Source organism: Rhinopithecus roxellana, chromosome 4 (assembly GCF_007565055.1).
Source record: "Rhinopithecus roxellana isolate Shanxi Qingling chromosome 4, ASM756505v1, whole genome shotgun sequence".
NCBI classification, from domain to species: Eukaryota; Metazoa; Chordata; class Mammalia; order Primates; family Cercopithecidae; genus Rhinopithecus; species Rhinopithecus roxellana.
This window is the reverse complement of record NC_044552.1, coordinates 176,852,310-176,867,589: the sequence shown is the minus strand read 5'-3', so window position 1 is coordinate 176,867,589 and position 15,280 is coordinate 176,852,310. Positions and strand designations below refer to the sequence as shown.

General features: G+C 39.1%; 1 protein-coding gene across 1 annotated transcript in view; it reads left to right on the top strand.

The window, feature by feature from the left end:
- Positions 1-15,280, top strand: part of CCDC170 (coiled-coil domain containing 170) — a 97,946-nt gene that overhangs the window by 13,290 nt on the left and 69,376 nt on the right. The window lies entirely within an intron of this gene.

Here is a 15,280-nt window from a genome sequence, read left to right as displayed (position 1 = left end):
CGCCTAGCCTGATTTTTGTGTTTTTAATAGAGACAGGGTTTCACCGTGTTAGCCAGGCTAGTCTCGACTCCTGGCCTCAAGCGATCCATTTACTTCGGCCTCCCAAAGTGCTGGAATTACAGGCATGAGCCATTGTGCCTGGCCACACTTTTTTAATAAATGGAAAAAAGGAATAAAAAACACTTAAAAGTAAAGAATTTGTAGAGAAGATGTCTTACTTTAGTTAAATTATAGGATCTTAAAAAGTTTACATTTAATATATTTGAACAAATAGGTAATATATTTACAAGACACAAAATTCTAAATGTACAAGAGTATATGGTGAAACATGTTCCCCATACCCCTCTCCCCAGCCATCCAGTTCTCTTCAGAGGCAACCTCTCTGTTAACAATTTCTTTCTTTTAAAACATTTTTTTTGTAGAGACAGGGTCTGGCTATGTTGCCCAGGCTGGTCCTAAACTCCTGGCCTCAAGTGATCCTCCCACTTGGGCCTTCCAAAGTGCTGGGATTACAGGCTTAAGCCACTGTGCCCTGCCCCAGTGATTTCTTTTTTTTTTTTTTTTTTTTTTTTTTTTTTTGAGACGGAGTCTTGCTCTGTCGCCCAGGCTGGAGTGCAGTGGCCGGATCTCAGCTCACTGCAAGCTCCGCCTCCCGGGTTCACGCCATTCTCCTGCCTCAGCCTCCCGAGTAGCTGGGACTACAGGCGCCCGCCAGGTCGCCCAGCTAGTTTTTTGTATTTTTAGTAGAGACGGGGTTTCACCATGTTAGCCAGGATGGTCTCGATCTCCTGACCTTGTGATCCGCCCGTCTCGGCCTCCCAAAGTGCTGGGATTACAGGCTTGAGCCACCGCGCCCGGCCCCCAGTGATTTCTTATATACTCTTCTGGAAATATATTACACACATATATACATGTTCTTTTAATTTCTTTTTAACACAAATGTTGACACACTCTGCACACTGTATTTTTCTTTTTTTATTTATATTTTAACACAAATGACAATATCCTATACATTATTATCAATGCAGGTATTATGAGTAATCTTTTATCATTCTTCATGTGGGAGGATGTATCAGTAAGACAAAATCCAAGAAGTAGACTCACTGGGCCAAAGGACATGGACCTTGTAATTCTGACAGATATTGCCAAAGGGAAGTGACTGAATTATAAACTTTTATTTACACAATGAATTGGCTGATCTTTTCAAATGATTTGCAACCTATCTGAGCATGGGACTTAATACCATATATATATTTTTAACACTATATAATCCCTTAATTATAATTTTGTGATAAAGAAATTTATCATGGGATTAATAATAATGATCCATTTCCAAAAGTAAAAAAAGAGCTTGTACAATCAGTTAATAAAAGTACTTCGGAAAAAAGTGAATGGCAATGGCCTAGCAGATGGAATTTAAGATCAGCTAAGGACTGGTGCTGATAAAGGGAGCCTCCCTGGGGGTGAAGGGCTAGTGGTGGCCCACAGGCTGAGGAGGGGCCTGTGGAATTGGTGGGTGCAGGAGAAGGAGTTGCCTTTTTGGGAATTTCTTTTGGGCTTTCTCTGTCTAGTGACGGCCACACTGAGGTGAGATGGGAAATTGGAAAGCACAGTCATGACAATAATTTCTATTTTCAATTAATTTCTTGCATCAAAAAGCCCTTTGCACCACTGGCTTTATTCTCCTGACACATTAACTCTGTGGAAAGTGCAACGTTTATTATTGTCAATGCCCTCATCATCAGCTTGGACTGCCATAACACAGTGCCATAGACTGGGTGGCTTAAACAACATAAATGTATTTCTCCAATTCTGGAGGCTGGGAAATCCAAGATCAGGGTGCCAGCATGGTCAGGTTCTGGTGAGGGCCCTCATCCTGCATGTAGATGGCTGCCTTCTCTCTATGTCCTCACGTGTCACAGAGCGAGCAAGTAAGCTAAGTGCTATGATGTCTCTCCTTCTAAGGGCACTAATCCCATGGTGAGGTTCCCACCCTCAAAACTTCATCTGAACCTAATCACCTGCCAAAAGCCCCACCCACAAATACCATCACATTGGGGGTTAGGACTTCAAAATACTAATTTTGGGGAAGACACAAATCAGTCCATAGTATTAGCTTGGTGCAAAAGTAATTGTGGTTTTTGCAATGACTTTTAATGGCATCAACCTAATAACTTTCCATTATTTTTCACCAACATTTTCTTTTAAAAAATTTCGAATATATAGAAAGGGTTAAGGAATATGACAATGATCACCCACCCACCATCCACCCAGATGCAACAATGGTTAGCATTTTGTTTTATTTGCTTTATTATTTTACATAATACATATTATTATGTTATTTACAATAACATAAATATATATGTTATTGTTTATTTATTGTTACATAAACATAGATATATTTGCAGAATCACTTGAAAATAAGTTGCAGACATCATATGTATTGCCTCTAACTATGTCAGCATATTTATCCTAAGAATAAGGACATTGCCCTATGTAACCACAATACCACTGCTGAATCTGAAAGTTAACTGTAATGCTGGATACCATCTGTGGTGGTTTTCAAGCATGCACATTTTTTTTATGTGTTTCCTCTTGAGCATGGTCTGGACTTACTGATTCCCTTCTAGAGAATAGAATATGTCAGAAATGATGGATATCACTTTTGATATTAGGTTATAAAAAGGCTGTGGCTTCTGTCTTAAATACACTCTGTTGATCTCTCTGGAATCACTTGCTCTTGAGGGAAGCCAGCTACCATGTGGTGAAGACACTCAGCCACCTCTCGGGAGGCCCACGTGGCAGGGACCTGAGGCCTGTCAGCTACCCTGTGAGTGAGCCCAGCAGGGAATCCTCCTCTGGGCAATCCTGGGGAGGACTGCAGCCCTACTCAATAGCTTGGCCCTAACCTCAGGAGAGCCCCTGAGCCAGAACTACCAGCAGCAAAGTCATGCCGAGATTCCTGACCCATAGAAACTGTGAGATAATCAGTGTTTGTTGTTTTAAGCCACCAAGTTTGGCTTAGCTAATAATCATCTAGTATCACTCCACATTCAAATTTCACCACTTGCTACAAGAGTCTTTTACAGCAGTTTTCTTCCCCAAATTGGGACCCCACCTAGGTTAATTCACTGCATTTGTTGATTAGTTTCAGTTTTTGTTGTTGTTGTTCTTATTGTTTTCAAACAGCATTGACATTTTGGAGAGTTCAGAGCAGTGGCCTGATCGTTTCTTCACTGTGTGGTTTAACTTGTTTCCTGTAAATTTAAAAGTTGGATCTAGAGGCTGGATTGGATTCAGGTTAAGGCTTTTGGCAAGAATATTACATATTATTTTTCATGTTGCATTCTATTAGAAGGCAAATAATGTTAGAGTGTTCCACTGCTGGTGAAACTAAGTTTTACTACCAATCTCTTTGGTGTAAGTGTACATTTTTTCTCTTCTGCAGTTAAGTTTCTGTGTGGTGATAATCATCAGGTTATTCCTGTTCCCTATGACTTTACCTAGTGATGTTAGCATTCACCGCTTCTTGTCTGGATTAACTGTTACATCATGGGTGGCAAAGTGGTGATATTCTAATTTCATCATTCCTCCCATCTATTAGGCAGTATTCTTCTCTAAAGAAAAGCTTTCTTTATTTTCTTTCCTTTTGTTTTCAATTCTATGGACACATGGATTTTTATTTATTTACTGTGTTATAATCAATTATTCTCTTTCAGTGCTCCAAATTCTCCAAATTTGTCCAGCAGAAGCTCCTTCAGGATGTCCCCTGTGACTTTGTAGCATGAGTCCTTCAGTCTCTCAAGTCTTCCTTGATCTGTGGCTGAAGAAGTCATCACAGGCTCTCTTGCAATATTCAGGCCACTGAACTAAAACCAGCCAATTCTTTCTTTTTTTGAGACAGGGTCTCGTTCTGTCTCTCAGGCTGGAGTCCAGTGGCGCAACCTCAGCTCTCTGCAACCTCCGCCTCCCTGGTTCAAGTGATTCTCCTGCCTCAGCCTCCCCAGTAGCTGGGATTACAGGCACGTCCACTACGCTCGGCTAATTTTTTGTATTTTTAGTAGAGAGAGGTTTCACCATGTTGGCCAGGCTGGTCTCGAACTTCTGACTTCAAGTGATCCATCCACCTTGGCCTCCCAAAGTGCTGGGATTATAGGTATGAGCCACTGCACCCGGCCTACCAGCCAATTCTTTAAAGAGCTTTGGTTCCTAATACTGGGAAATGGTGCTTAGAAAGCAAAATCAATGATTTGGAAATGTTCGTTTATTGAATACTTACCATTAGCACAGTCATTGTGCTAAGTGATCAAAGAGGTTATTCACTTTGCTCAACTTCACACAGCTATTAAATGGCAAAGCTAGGATTTGAACCCAGATCATTACATTATTGTACCTTCAGCAATAATCTTCTTTCCATATATATTCACAGCTACATCCTACGTACAAGTCTGATGCCAGAAACTATTTATTAGTCAGTGGAGCAATGACAATAAATAGCCACACAAATGTCCTCAGTGAGTAACTTTTAGTTTAATTATAGCTAGTAGTTATCAAATTATCAAGATTTGAATATTGGGGGAGAGGACGGGTTAAAAAAGACTTGACTATTAGGAAGAATTTAATATATATTTATAAAAATGCATCTCTAGAGATCAGTAGTAGGAAATGAATAAAAAAATGTGTCATAATAGCACATTCAAAAACCAGAACTTATTCCTCTTTTTATATAAGTGTCTTCACTTGTAAATGACTGATGCAATGTTGTTCAGACTTTGGAAACACATTCACTTTGGGATGAAGTTCCTGCCAAAATCGTAAAAATTGAAAAAAAAGTTATATGGGCAATAAAAAAAACTTGAGGTCTTTAATAAAGTACTTTATTCATAGGATTGTGACTCCCAGAGATTTACTACTCAAAAATACCATCAAGTGGTTTTACTGACACATTAACAGCCTCAGGAAGAGTCTTCATAATGCTTTCTAAAGCTCTGTTTTTGAGGTAGGAAACTTACTTTATTAGTGAAGTACAGAAGCACTGCAGAAGTAGAAGTAGCCACAGGGCTAGGGTGTGGTTTCTACAGAACTCAGCTTTTCTGATTTGCTTGAAGACTCTACTTCAGTTCCTTCAAGAAAATTTCACAAATAAAAATCCAAGTGATTTGTCATATATATGGTAAATATATTACTTGAAAAGATTTTGGTAGTTCATATTGAAGTATGTCTTAAAAACTACCAAAGGTTGGTACTTTTTCCATTGGTTTTCTTGAAATAACCTACTGTTGGGGAAAGTAGTCATTTTGCCTGGGCAAGCCACACACCCATTTCCTATGAATTATAGAAGTTAAAATCAGTGAGATCAGAAACTAAACTTCCATGTTGCATTTAATTCTACTAGCAAGAAGTAAAGCTAGGAAATAAAGTGGTATTAGAGTCAGGCAGGCCTGGGTTTGCAATGATGTCAGTTCTGTCTTTTTTGTTAGCTTACAGTGGAATATGTAAGAGAGACACTGCACAGGCCGGGTGCAGTGGCTTATGCTTATAATCCCAGCACTTTGGGAGGCCAAGGTGAGCGGACAACTTGAGGTCAGGCATTTGAGACCAGCCTGACCAACATGGCGAAACCCGATCTTTACTAAAAATACAAAAATTAGCCAAGCATGTGGTGGGCGCCTGTAATCCCAGCTACTCGGGAGGCTGAGGCAGAAGAATTGCTTGAACCTGGGAGGCAGAGGTTGCAGTGAGCTGAGATGGCACCACTGCACTGGGCGACAAAGCTAGACTCCATCTCAGACAGAGAGAGAGAGAGAGAGAGACAGAGAGAGAGAGAGAGAGAGAGAGAGAGAGAGAGAGAGAGAGAGAGAGAGAGAGAGAGAGAGACTGCACAGAGTGGTTAAGAAGCTAGACTCTTTAATTAGGCTGCTTGGGTTTTCATCCTGGCTCCAGAATCATTTGGCTGTGTGATTGCACCATGTAGCTTGATCTCTTTGGACCTGTTTTTTTTTTTTTTGTGAGACAGAGTCTTGCTCTATTGCCCAGGCTAGAGTGCAGTGTCGTGACCTCAGCTCACTGCAACCTCTGTCTCCTGTGTTCAAACGATTCTCCTGCCTCAGCCTCCCGAGTAGCTGGGACTACAGGCACATACCACCACACCCAGCTAATTTTTGTATTTTTAGTAGAGACAGGGTTTCACTGTGTTGACCAGGCTGGTCTCGAACTCCTGACCTCGTGATCTGCCTACCTCAGCCTCCCAAAGTGCTGGGATTACAGGTGTGAGCCACCATGCCCAGCCTGGACCTCATTTTTTAAAATCTATAAAATGGGAAAATAAGGCTGTCTTACTATTACGTTAGAATTAAATGATAAAATATACATAAAATACTTAGGATGTGTCTGGCACGCAGTTGGTGTTCAGTGTTTTAATTTCCCTTTCCTAGTTATTTACTACCTAGGGATAAAATAGACATGAGATTAATTTAAAGTATAGTCATATGGAAATAGTTCCTGGAAGTAAGAAATGACTAGATGAGATAGATTACTAAAGAAATTACAGACCTCTTTACAATTCTAGAATCATAGTTGGAAGTGACCTTCGGGCCATTTAGAATCTAGATCGTCTAACTCTATGTGAAATAAGAATCATGTTTTAAAACAATTTCCCTGACTAGCTAATGTCCAGCCTTTCCTTTAACTCTTCTAGAAACAGGGAACTCACTACTGTATAAGGAGGTCCGTCTCATCTTTGTGAAGTTCTAATTGTTTGACAGTTCCATATTGTAGCAAGTCAGGATTAGAGTCTCTGTAATTCAGTTCCTCATCCTGGTACTAACTCGTGAAACTTCGCTGAATAAATGAAAATCCGTTTTCTTATGGCCACACTTCGAGTGGTTAAGGACATTTATTATGGATTTCTAAGTCTCTTCTTCTGGCTAAACAGCCTTAAATCTTTCCAACTCTTCTTATTTGAACCCTCCTTCTTATTGTCTGTGAGGTTGGGGGAGTTCTAGTTTCTGGGTGAGGAATTAAAATGAAAATAATAAACACCGAATAATATCTGCTCATATTATAAAAAATTAAAGCTGGGCTGGGGATGGTGTCATATACCTGTAATCTCAACACTTTGGGAGGCTGAGGCTGGAGGATCACTTGAGGCCAGGAGTTCAAGACCACCCTGGGCAACATAGTGAGATCCCTATCTCTATAATAAAATGAGAAGCTGTTTATAAGACTCCTACAAAATGACTTGTTTTAACTGTTTCTCTTTTTTAGTTCTTTTGAAAATTACCATTAAGACTTTAAAGTAGCCAGCCATAGTGGCTCATGCCTGTAATCCCAGCATTTTGGGAGGCTGAGACAGGCAGATCACTTGAGGCCAGAAGTTCAAGACCAGCCTGGTCAACATGGTGAAACCCTGTCTCTACCAAAAGCGCAAAAATTAGCTGGGCATGGTAGTGCACGCCTGTAATCCCAGCTATTGGGAGGCTGAGGCACAAGAGTCACTTGAACCTGGGAGGTGGAGGTTGCAGTGAGCCGAGATTGAGCCATTGCACTCCAATCTGGGCGACAGAGCAAGACCCTGTCTCAAAACAAGAAAAAAACAAACAAAACTAAAACTTTAAAGTAATACAATTTTATTCCTGATTCATCAATTTGAGGCAGTATTTGACAAAGACTTTCTGCTATGAAATATGAAGATTTCATGCCTCCTAATTTTTTATTATTGCTACATGATACTTGAATGTATTTAATGGGTACATGTACTATTTTGTTACACGCATAGAATGTGTGAGTATCAAGTCAAGGTATTTAAGGTCTTCATCACCTTAAGTATTTATAATTTCTATGTGTTGGAAACATTTCAAGTCCTCTCTTCTAGCTATTTCAAAATATGTAATACATTGTTAACGATAGTCACCCTACTCTGCTGATGAACGTTAAAGCTTATTTCTTCTATCTAACTGTATGCTCATATCCATTAACCAACCTCTCTTCATCCCTCCTCTTACCCACTCACCCTTCCCAGCCTCTGGAATCTATTTTTCTAGTCTCTAATTCTATGAGTCAACTCTTTTAGTTCCTGCATATGAGTGAGAACATGTGATATTTGTCTTTCTGGGCCTGGCTTATTTCACTCAACATAATGACCTCTCATTCCATCCATGTTCCTGCAAATGGCATGATTTCATTTTTTAATGGCTTAGTAGTAGTCCATTGTGTATGTATACCAAATTAAAAAAATCTATTCAGGCTGGGTGTGATGGCTCACACCTGTAATCCCAGCACTTTGGGAGGCCGAGGAGGGCAGATCATGAGGTCAGGAGATCGAGACCATCCTGGCTAACATGGTGAAACGCTGTCTCTACTAAAAAATACAAAAAATTAGCTGGGTGTGGTGGCGGGCGCCTGTAGTCCCAGCTACTCAGGAGGCTGAGACAGGAGAATGGTGTGAACCCAGGAGGCAGAGCTTGCAGTAAGCTGGGATCGCACCACTGCACTCCAGCTTGGGTGACAGAGCAAGATTCCGTCTCAAAAAAAAAAAAAAAAAAAAAAAAAATCCATTCATCCATTGGTGGACACTTGGGTTGATTCCATGTATTGTGATTGTGACTAGTGCTGCAGTAAACATGAGTGTGCAGGAATCTCTTTGTTATGCTCATGTCCTTTCCTTTGAATAAATACTCAGTAGTGGGATTGCTGGATGTGTGTTATTTACATTTTTAGTTTTTTTGAGAAATCTCCATACTGTGTTCCATAGTGGCCATACTAATTTACATTCCCACCAACAGTGTTACAAAAGTTACCTCTTCTCTGTATCCTTGACAGCATCTGTTATTTTCGTTTATTTGTTTTTGTCTTTTTAATAATAGTCATTCTGTGGCGTCCAGTGAGGATGATCAGAATGGTCCTGGGGGTAATGCTGGCTCGCAGTTTTCTCACGTGCTGACTGAAGGGTTTTTTGCCGTGGCTCAACAGCTTTCGAGGCACATCTTCAGTAGGATAATATCTAGGCATTTTGCGAAGTTTAACCATCCGGGTACCGCCGTTCTTGTCACCACCAACTGGTTTTGTAAGAGTTGCAAGAACCTTCTCCTTCTTTTTCTTTTCAACCTTGGATTTAGCGGCTGAGTACTTCCTCTTGTACATGGCCTTTCTGGAATACATGGCAGATCGGGAATACCTGCCAATTCCTCTGACAAGGACAGGGTTGCGGCTGCAATGGGGCTTCCCCTTCTTGGGCTTCTTAGCCTTGAGGTTACCCTTTTTCACCTTGCCACCAGCATCAGCCTTCTTGGCTTCGGGTTTCTTCTCTTTAGTATCCGGCTTCTCAACTTTTTCACCCGCCATCTTGCAAGATGGGAAAGAGAGGGTGGTTTTCTTGAAGCAGCTGGCTAGTGGCTTGTTACTTGTGACTGGACCTCTGGTCCTCAATCGAGTTCCTCTACGACGAACACACCAGAAATTTGTCATTGCCACCTCAACCAAAATCGATATCAGCAATGTCAAAATCCCAAAACATCTTACTGATGCTTACTTCAAGAAGAAGAAGTTGCAGAAGCCCAGACACCAGGAAGGTGAGATCTTCGACACAGAGAAAGAGAAATACGAGATTACAGAGCAGCGCAAGATTGATCAGAAAGCTGTGGACTCACAAATTCTACCAAAAATCAAAGCTGTTCCTCAGCTCCAGGGCTACCTGCGGTCTGTTTTTGCCCTGACGAATGGAATTTATCCTCACAAATTGGTGTTCTAAATGTCTTAAGAACCTCATTAAATAGCTAACTACAAAAAATAATAATAATAATAATAATAATAGTCATTCTAACTGGGGTTAGATGATATCTCATTGTGGTTTTGATTTGCATTTCCCTGATGATTAGTGATGTTGAGCATTTTAAAAACACACCTTTTGGGCCAAATCCCAGCACTTTGGGAGGCCAAGGTGGGTAGATCACCTGAGGTCAGGAGTTTGAGACCAGCCTGGCCAACATGGCCAAACTCCATCTCTGCTAAAATTACAAAAAATCAACTGGGTGTGGTGATGTACACTTGTAATCCCAGCTACTTGGGAGGCTGAGGCAGGAGAATCGCTTGAGCTTGGGAGGTGGAGGTTGCACTGAGCTGAGATTGCACCACTGCACTCCAGCCTGGTGACAGAGTGAGACTCCATCTTAAATAAATAAATAAATAAATAAATAAATAAATAAATAAACAAACCTTTGGCCATTTGTATGTCTTTCGTGAAATGTCTATTCATGTCCTTGCCCACTCTTTATTGAGATTAGTATTTTTTTTTTTTACTGTTGGGTTGCTTGAGTTCCTGTGTATTCTGGATATTAGTCTCTTGTTGGATAAATAGCTTGCAAATATTTTCTCCCATTCAGCAGGCTATTTCTTCACTCTGTTGATTGCTCCTTGTGCTGTGTAGATGCTTTTTAGTTTAATATAGTCTCTTTTGCCTACTTTTGTTTTTGTTGCCTGTGCTTTTGAGATCTTAGCCATAAAATATTTGCCTAGCCAATGTCTTGAAATGTTTCCCCTGTATTTTATTCTAGTAGTTTTGTAGTTTTAGGTCTTATGTTTAAGTCACTAATCCATCTTGAGTTGATTTTTGTGTATGATGAGAAAAATAGTGACCTAGTTTCATTCTTCTGCATATGGATGTCTAGTTTTCCCAACACCATTTATTGAAGAGGCTCTCTTTTACCCTGGTGGATATGCTTGGCACATTGTTGAAAATCAGTTGGCTGTAATTATGTGGATTTGTTTTTTCGTTCTTTATTCTGTTCCATTTAGTCTATTTGTCTATTTCATACCAATACCCTGCTGTTTTGTTTATTATAGCCTTGAAATATATTTTGAAGTCAGTTAGTGTGATGCCTTCCACTTTGTTCTTTTTGTTCAAGATTGCTTTGGCTACTTAAGGTCTTTTATGGATCAATAGAAATTTTATGACTTTTTTCTATTTCTGTGAAAAATAATATTAATGTTTTGATAGGGATTACAGTTAATCTATAGATTGCTTTGGGTAATATGGTCATATAACAACATTAATTTATCTTTTCTTTCTTTCTTTTTTTTTTGAGACAGAATCTTGCTCTGACTCCCAGTGCAATGGTGTGATCTCGGCTCACTGCAACTTCCACCTCCCAGGTTAAAGCGATTCTCGTGCCCAGCTTCCTGAGTAGCTGGGACTACAGGCGTATGCCACCATGCAAGGCTAATTTTTGTATTTTTAGTAGAGACAGGGTTTTGCCATGTTGGCCAGGCTGGTCTTGAACTCCTGGCCTCAAGTGATCCACCTGCACTGACCTCCCAAAGTGCTGGGATTATAGGCATAAGCCACTATGCCCAGCCAACAACATTAATTATTCTGATCCATGAGCATGAGATGTCTTTTCATTTGTTTGTGTCCTCTTTAATTTCTTTCATCAGCGTTTTGTAGTTTTCCTTGTAGAAGTCTTTCACTTCTTTGGTTAAATTTATAAATTATTTTATGTTTTTGTAGCTATTGTAAATGGGATTACCTTCTTGATTTCTTTTTCAGGTAGTTCATTGTTAGTGTATAGAAACGCTACTGATTTTTGGATGTTTATTTTGTATTCTGCTACTTTACTGAATTTACTTATAAGTTTTAAGAGGTTTTTTTGGAGTCTTTTGGTTTTCCTAAATATAAGATCATGTTGTCTGCAAAGAGGGACAATGTAACTTTCTCTTTTCCAATTTGGATGTCATTTATTTCTTTCTCTTGTCTGATTTCTCTGGCTAGGATTTTCAGACACATAGAGATGTTCATAGTCATCTCTGAGGATCTTTTGTGTTTCTGTGGTATCAGTTGTAATGTCACCTTTGTCATTTCTGATTGTGCTTCTCTGGTTCTTTTTTTCTTGGTTAACTTGAGTAGTGGTCTGTCAATTTGGTTTATCCTTTCAAAAAAGAAACTTTTCATTTTGTCCATCCTTTTATATTTTTTTTGGTTCTGAATTTTATTTAGTTCTGTTCTGATCTTAGTTATTTCTTCTATTAGCTTTGAGTTGAATTTGTTCTTGTTTTTGTAATTCCATTAGGTGTGATGTTAGGTTGTTAATTTGAGATCTTTCTGTGTTTTTGAGGTATGCATTTAGCACTATAAACTTTCCTCTTAACACTGCTTTTGCTGTATCCCAGAGGTTTTGATATGTTGTATCTTTATTTTAATTTGATTCAACGAATTTTTAATTCGTGCTTTAATCTCCTTGTTTACTCAAAAGTCATTATGAAGCAGGTTGTTTAGTTTCCATGTGCTTGTGTGGTTTTGGGAGGTTTTCGTGGTGTTGATTTCTAATTTTATTCCACTGTGGTCAGAGAAGATACTTGATATGATTTAGTTTATTTTTAAATGCACTGAGACTTGCTTTATGACTGAGGTATGTGTTCAATATTAGAGAATGTTCTGTTTGCAGATGAGAAAAATATACATTCTGTGGTTGTGTGGTGCAGTATTCTGTAGATGTCTGTGAGGTCCATTTTGTTGAAAGTCCAGTTCAAGTCCAGAGCTTCTTTGTTAGTTTTCTGACTTAATGATCTGCCTATTGCTGTCAATGTGGTGTTGAAGTTTCCATGATTATTGTATGGCTATCTCTTTTCTTAGATCTATTAATCGTAGTATTTTGTAAATATGGGTGCTCTGATACTGTGTGTATATATATTTAGGATAGTTAAATCTTGTTGAATTGAGCCCTTTATCATCATGTAGTTCTTTTCTTTTTCTTCTTACTGTTGTAGGTTTGAATTTTGTTTTATCTGATACAAGAGTAACAACTTTTGCTCTTTTCTGTTTTCCATTTGTGTGATGGATATTTCTCCATCCCTTTACTTTAAGCCTGTGTCTGTTATTACATGCAAGACAGGTCTCTAGAGGAAAGAGAATGTAGGGTCTTGTTTTTTAATCCAATTTACCACTCTACATCTTTTAAGTGGAGCATTTAGGCCATTTATGCTCAAAATTATTGTTGATATGTGAGTTTTTGTTTCTGTCACAGTGTTGTTAACTAGTTGCTTTGTAGTCCTTTATTAAAGTAAAAAATATTTTAATTTTTATTTATTAAAATTAAAAAAAATTTCTGTGGGTGCATAGTGGGAGTGTGCATTTATGGTGTACATGAGATATTTTGATACAGCCATGCAATGTGTAATAATCATATCATGAAGAATAGGGATATCCATCCCCTCAAGCATTTTTTCTTTTTGTTACAAACAATCCAATTATACTCTTTTAGTTATTTTAAAATGTACAGTTAAATTATTATTGACTATAGTGCTTTGTAGTCTTTTTTAAATTTTATAATTAGATTCAGGGGGTACATATGCAGGTTTGTTTCATGGGTATATTGTGACCCTGGGGTTGGGGTACGAGTGACTCCATCATCCAGGTACTCAGCAAAGACCCAACAGGCAGTTTTTCAGCCCTTGTCACTCTCCCTCTCTCCCTTCCCCATGAGGGAACTTTCTTTTTTTTTCTTTTTTACTTTTCTTTATTATACTTTAAGTTCTAGGGTACATGTGCACAAGGTGCAGGTTTGTTACATATATATACATGTGCCATGTTGGTGTGCTGCACCCATTAACTCATCATTTACATTAGGTATATTTCCTAATGCTATCCCTCCCTCCTCCCCCCTCCGCACAATAGGACCCGGTGTGTGATGCTCCCCTTCCTATGTCCAAGTGATCTCATTGTTCAGTTCCCACCTATGAGTGAGAACAGGTGGTATTTGGTTTTCTATTCTTGCGATAGTATGCTGAGAATGATGGTTTCCAGCTGCATCTATGTCCCTACAAAGGACACGAACTCATCCTTTTTTATGGCTGCATAGTATTCCATGGTGTATATGTGCCACATTTTCTTAATCCAGTCTGTCACTGATGGACATTTGGGTTGATTCCAAGTCTTTGCTATTGTGAATAGTACCGCAGTAAACATATGTGTGCATGTGTCTTTAGAGGCAGCATGACTTGTAATCCTTTGGGTATATACCCAGTAACGGGATGGCTGGGTCAAATGGTATTTCTAGTTCTAGATCCTTGAGGAATCACCACACTGTTTTCCACAATGGTTGAACTACTTTACAGTCCCACCAACAGTGTAAAAGTGTTCCTATTTCTCCACATCCTCTCCAGCACCTGTTGCTTCCTGACTTTTTAATGATTGCCATTCTAACTGGTGTGAGAGGGTATCTCATTGTGGTTTTGATTTGCATTTCTCTGATGGTGAGTGATGATGCGCATTTTTTTATGTATCTGTTGGCTGTATGAATGTCTTCTTTTGAGAAGTGTCTGTTCATATCCTTTGCCCACTTTTTGATGGGGTTGTTTGTTTTTTTCTTGTAAATTTGATTGAGTTCTTTATAGGTTCTGGATATTAGCCCTTTGTTAGATGAGTAGATTGCAAAAATTTTCTCCCATTCTGTAGGTTGCCTGTTCACTCTGATGGTAGTTTCTTTTGCTGTGCAGAAGCTCTTTAGTTTAATTAGAACCCATTTGTCAATTTTGGCTTTTGTTGCCATTGCGTTTGGTGTTTTAGACATGAAGTCCTTACCCATGCCTATGTCCTGAATGGTATTACCTAGGTTTTCTTCTAGGGTTTTTATGGTTTATGGTTTTTATAGTTTTAATTTTCATATAAGGAGTAAGGAAAGGATTCCAGTTTCAGCTTTCTACTTATGGCTAGCCAATTTTCCCAGCACCATTTATTAAATAGGGAATCCTTTCCCTATTTCTTGTTTTTGTCAGGTTTGTCAAAGATCAGATGGCTGTAGATGTGTGGTATTATTTCTGAGGGCTCTGTTTTGTTCCATTGGTCTATAGCTCTGTTTTGCTACCAGTACCATGCTGTTTTGGTTACTGTAGCCTTGTAGTATAGTTTGAAGTCAGGTAGCATGATGCCTCCAGCTTTGTTCTTTTGGCTTAGGATTGTCTCAGCAATGCTGGGTCTTTTTTGGTTCCATATGAACTTTAAAGCAGTTTTTTTCAATTCTGTGAAGAAAGTCATTGGTAGCTTAATGGGGATGGCATTGAATCTATAAATTACCTTGGGCAGTATGGCCATTTTCACAATATTGATTCTTTCTATCCACGAGCATGGTATGTTCTTCCACTTGTTTGTGTCCTCTTTTATTTCACTGAGCAGTGGTTTGTAGTTCTCCTTGAAGAGGTCCTTTACATCCCTTGTAAGTTGGATTCCTAGGTATTTTATTCTTTTTGAAGATATTGTGAATGGGAGTTCATTCATGATTTGGCTCTCTGT